At 43.8% G+C, this 5,707-nt stretch overlaps 1 pseudogene; it reads left to right on the top strand.

Annotated features, from left to right (window-relative positions):
* The first annotated feature begins 301 nt into the window (after positions 1-301).
* On the top strand, positions 302-3,445 carry LOC100925915 (annotated as a pseudogene).
* Positions 3,446-5,707: the final 2,262 nt, after the last annotated feature.

Raw genomic sequence — 5,707 nt, 5'->3', positions numbered from 1 at the left:
GCAGCCTGGGGTGGGCGGGAGGGGCGGGGACTTCCGGCCTCAGTGCGTCTGCGCTGGAGGAGCCCCCAGCCGCCTCACTCCTTCTCTGAGACAGAAGCCAGACTGCAGAGCTCGGAATCGCAGCTGGGCAGCCGGACGCAGAAGGCTGAGTGTTGGGGTTCGTGAGTGGACGTCCTTCTAACCGTGGCCCGGTCCCGCCGTCCTCGGTACAGCGAACCTGCCACACCTCCCCCCTCCTCCCGAAGGAGCAGACCTGCATCCCGCCGTCAACCCCCCTGCGCCCCACCCCCGGTGTAGCGGACCTGCATCCCTCCGCCCCTTGGTGCAGCAGACCTGCAAACCGCCGCCCCTCCCACCCTCAGTGCTGCGGACCTGCATCCCGCCCATCCTCAGTTGAAGCGGACCTGCAGCCGCCGTTCCAGTTCCAGCGGACCTGCATCCCGCCGTGCCCATCGGAGCCCGGGCAGCCTCTGCCTAGCGCAAGTAAAGCAGGTATCTGCAGGGGGCCCTTTGCAAGGAGGCGGGATGGCCGGGGCGCGGAAGCCGTCGCAGGCAGACAAGGAGATCGAGTCCGGGCTGGTGCGGGATTTTGAGGCCGCTCTGTCCGGGATCGGCCAGGAGCTGGGACCCGGGCCCTTCAGCATGAATGATGTCGTTGCATTGTCCATGCTTAAACAAGAAGAGTCACGGCTGCCACCTGATGATGCCAATAAAATCATGCCCTTCCAGTACGTGCTTTGTGCTGCTACCTCTCCTGCAGTCAAGCTCCAGGATGAAACGCTCACCTATCTCAAGCAAGGGCAGTCTTATGAGATCCGAATGCTGGACAATAGGAAAGCCGGGGAAGCCGCAGAAGCCAGTGGCAGGCTCGTGAAGAGTATGTTCCGGTTGCTGTTCCACGACAGGGGACTGCAGTACTCTGAGCAGCAGCAGCAGCTTGACGGGTGGAGATGGAACAGGCCAGGGGACAGAATCCTGGACATAGACCTGGCGATGTCCGTGGGTCTGACTGACCCTTGGGCAAATCCGACCCAGCTGAATACCGTGGAGTTCCTGTGGGATCCCGCTGCCAAGAGCACATCCGTGTTTATTCAGGTGCACTGCAACAGTACCGAGTTCCCCGTGAAACAACCTGGGGGAGAAAAGGACGTGGCATTCCGACTTCAGATTGACACTTTCAAGGAGAATAAGAACGGGGAATACACTGAATACTTGCATTCGGGCAGCTGTCAGCTCAAGGTTTTCAAGTCTGATGAAGCAGAGGAGAAGCAAAAAATGGACTGTGAGAAAATGGAGAAGAAAAGCCCTCGTGAAAGGGAAGAGTACCATCCTTCCCGTGAGACGACTCTATTCACAGAATGCGCTCCCTGGGTGGAGATGCCATATGCCAACAATTCCCATTCCCCTGGCTTTAACAGTTCCCACAGCAGTTTTTCCACTGGAGAAGAGAACGGTTCACCAAACCACCAGCCAGAACCATCCCTTCCAGTTGCAGATAAACTTCTGCCAACCACTAGCCCCCAGGAAACTCAGCAGTGGCTACAGCGCAACCGATTCTCTGCCTTCTCTGAGCTTCTCTCCAATTTCTCTGGCGCAGATTTGATGAAGTTAACCAGGCATGATTTTATCCAAATCTGTGGCCCTGCTGATGGAATCCGATTCTTTAATACCATAAAAGAGCGATTGGTGAGGCCCAGGCTGACAATCTACCTTTGTCACAAATCCTTTCAGCTGAGTGTGCAACAGCAGCAGAAAAATGAGAATGGAGAGTCGAATGCCGTTTTGTTGGTGTACCGTGCCATCTATCTGGATGAACTGACAACTGTTGAGCTGATAGAGAAGATCGCTCAGCTTCTCGGTATTTCTCCTGCTCAGATCACCGAGATGTACAAATTGGGGCCGAAAGGAATCCATGTGCTCGTCAGTAATCAGGTGATCCGCAATTTTGAGGAGGAAGCTTGTTTTCTTCTCAACACGACAAAAGCTGAAACCAATGATAATTATTGTATCGTCCTGGAATAGAAGGGGAACGTCCTGTGCTGGGCAGCTGCTGCTTCTTTCTCCCCTTGGACATTCCCCCTCTTGCAGAGGGATATGGACAGAGAGTTGGAGGTCTGCAGGAGCCTGACTGATGGAGAGTGGGAGGGGGAGTGATGCTATTCTGTGGAGATGTATGCCCAGCCGTCCATTCCTTGTCCCGACCCTTTTGCCACATCCAAACCCCTGTCCTGCATGCTGTTCTGCAGCTGTCTTCTAGTTACAAATTCTGAACCGTGTTGTTGTTGTTTGAATATTGATAGAAACTTGTCACATCATTTAAATTTATGACAATTATAGGAACTGTGTTTTGTTTCATTGTATGATAATCTGAATAATGTTTGTCTAATATATAAATTAAGAGTGAATCTCTGTATTCTATAGATTACCCATCAACCAAGTCCCCCATGACATACCTGCAGTCTCTGTTTTCACTGCAGTGTATTTGTCCCTGAAAGCCAGAATGGGGGAGGGAGGGAGAATTTCCCCCCATTTACTGTATATCCTACTATTACCCTCTTGATACTACATGGTGATCCTTCATTCCTGTGGGGAAATGTGAGTTTACATGGAACATCAAGGAAACAGCTGCCAAAAGTGACTCACTAGTAGGGTTAGAGATATGAAAAATGAAATATAAGTGCTCACTTGCTCTTCTCTCCCTCATTCTTTTTTTTTTTTTTTTGCCAGTGGAGGGGTTGTGGGGGGGGGCACTGTTACACAATAAAGTTAGCAGGGTTTGAGCACTAATGTGCCAAAGTTAATTTTTCCCAGTGACGGTTTCAGGCCTTTTTTTTTTAATGTATAGGATTTTATTCCCTTCCTATCCTGCATCCTCATTCCTAGTACAAGAGGCCCTTTTGTTTATGTAGTGTTTTTGACTGAGTACTTTTTGAGGGAGTTTTTCCCATGTGAGTAGAAGGAGTCCCAGAATCAAAACTGGGGTTCTCATCCTTAACTCTGCATTAATTCAGTGTGATCCTGGAAAACTTAATTGTTTTGGGCCTCTCGTCATCTATCAAGTAAAGAATGTGAATCAAGTATCTCCAAAAGCCTTTTTAGCTCTAAAATCTAGAATTCTGTGGTCCTATTTGTATTCATACCCTTTCCATGTGTTTTTGTTCTACTTAAAAATGATTGTGTCTGTAACTATGGGTATTTCTTGTTGTATATGTAGATTGCTAAAATTCCCTTTACAGATAGAGTTAGGACTGAAGAAGACAATGTTAGAAAAATTCTGTATGAGTATGGATTTTGATTGTTATAAAGCACTTGACAAAACGTAATTGTTTGTATATAAAGAAATTTTTGTCCATTGAAGTTATCCTGCAATGTAATCTTAATTCCTTTTGGTTTAAATCAAATAAAAAATCCTTAAGGTCAAAAATTAAAAATGGTTTCTTGCTTTTAAAAGAGAGAATAGAAGGGGGAGATGAAGGAGAGCCTCCAGAAGAAGGGATACAGATAGTGAAGACAGAACACCAAATGTCATAACTAGAGTGCCCTCCAATTTTCCATATACCATAGATGTAAGGACTTGGAGAATCTAAAATGATCTGCTCTGGAACTGGCCTTCAAAATGTCCTAATATCAGAGGCTTACTTTAAATAAATAAACACACACACACACACACACACACACACATTTCCCCCCTTTATTTTTTATTTTATTATTATTATTATTTTTTTTTTTTTGCTGAGGCTATTGGGGTTAAGTAACTTGTCCAGAGTCACACAGCTAGGAAGTGTTAAGTGTCTGAGGGCACATTTGAACTGAGGTCCTCCTGACTGCACCAACTAGCTGCCCCTAAATATATTTTGAGGGAGCAAAAATATGCCCAATTGCAGTTAAATAATGTGCAATATGCTAAGGACTTATAAGAGAAATTAGTTTGTTTTAAAATTTTGTAGAGATATAATTCATGTGTAGCAGAAGAATCCTCCAATATAAAAAGGGAAAGAAAAAGCCTTATGGATTCCAGGAGGCTCCAGCCATACAATCCACAATATCAGCCCCTTGGCTGAATTTCCATTCAAGTCTTCCTGGGATCTTGTAAGGATCTTTGTTAATCCAGAATTTTCTAACTAAGGGATAAGTACTGCCTCTGAAAGTGCATAATTACGTTTGGCATCAGTGATAAAAGAAGTATAGAAATTAAAACCAAACCAAGTCAAAATGTTTCTTCAGGGAATATTTTCAAAGAATTTAGTGAGATTACTATCATTTTTTCCTGCCAACCAACCTCTCCCCTCCCTTCCAAAGCACAAGCTTTGTACAGCTAAACAAATGCAGTTTTATATATTTCTTTCTTCAGTAGAGGTTGTTTTTTTCCTATTAGTAAGAATTACTAGGGGGGAATTTTTGAAATGAAAAGATTCCATGTTATTTAAAGAGTTTATAAGGGAGACAACTTCCCTTTTAAAATCCTCATCTTCGGTAGACATGTTATAATAGTTTTTTTTAATTTTTCAAAATACTTGCAAAAAGAGTTTTCAACCTTCACCTTTGCAAAATCTTGTGTTCCAGGTTTTTCTCCCTCCCTCCCTCCCTCCCTCCCTCCCTATCTCCCACTCCCTTAGACAGCAAGTAATTCAATATATGCTAAACATATGCAATTCTTCTAAACATATTTCCACATTTATCTTGCTATACAAGAAAAAATCAGATTGAAAAGGGGAAAAAATAAGAAAGAAAGAAAAAAACAAACAAGCAAACATCAACAAAAAGTTGAAAATGCTACGTTGTGATCCACATTTAGTCCCCAAAGTCCTCTCTCTGGAGGCAGATTGCTCTCTCCATCACAACTCTGTTAGAATTGGCCTGATTTACCTCCTGACCCATGTATATAGTCTAATTGAATAAATAAAAAATAAAAATCATAATGACATAATTTAGCATGATACAGCTTTAGAACTAAAAATTTCATTCCTTGCATAGATCTGAAGTTTGAGGCTTTCAAGAGCCCTTCATGTGGGGCAGTTCAAAGTTGTTGATAAGGTGGAGACATAATGTCTCAGCTACGAGTTCAGGATTCAGTCTCTCGGTGTCCCAATGGGCCCTGGAAATTGAACCTAAAGTATGTGATCAGGGAGGCCACTTAGAACCTAGAATATCTGACATTGATGAACATTTCTAATGCAGAACCTGGGATCTTTTTAAACTAAAAATTTGGAATGTCCATATAGAGATACATTAGACTACATAAAAGTGGGAGATGTGGGGCAATAGAACAAAGGCCCCAAAATGAGGATCCGAGTTCAAATGTGGCATAAAACATTAACTCTGTGACCCTGGACAAGTCACTTAATCCTGCTTACCTCAAACAAAGTGGAAGATATGTCGAGACTTACAAATTATATAAAATGTAATTTATCAAAACAGGAGGATTTTAGTTCAAAGAATGTCAAGCCTTAGAGGAGCCATGGAGAAGAGAAGCAGAGAAGTAGCAGCACTTGGAAGAAGCTAGATCAGAGCACGCAGAGCTCTTGGAAGTTAAAGGTCAGATTGTACTGTCCTGAAAACTTTCATAGACTAAAGATAGTGGGGTTCTGAGAATGTAAATCATGTGATCTGCAAAGAACCTTAGAACAGAAAATATTCCAGAATTTTTGCTATTATATACTCTTGGCTAAAATATTGCCCAGTTTGTGGGAAAGTTACATTTTTCTAA

The sequence above is a fragment of the Sarcophilus harrisii genome, chromosome X, assembly GCF_902635505.1.
Source record: "Sarcophilus harrisii chromosome X, mSarHar1.11, whole genome shotgun sequence".
In the NCBI taxonomy this organism is placed as follows: Eukaryota; Metazoa; Chordata; class Mammalia; order Dasyuromorphia; family Dasyuridae; genus Sarcophilus; species Sarcophilus harrisii.
The sequence above is the reverse complement of the archived record's forward strand: the minus strand, read 5'-3'. Positions and strand labels throughout refer to the sequence as shown.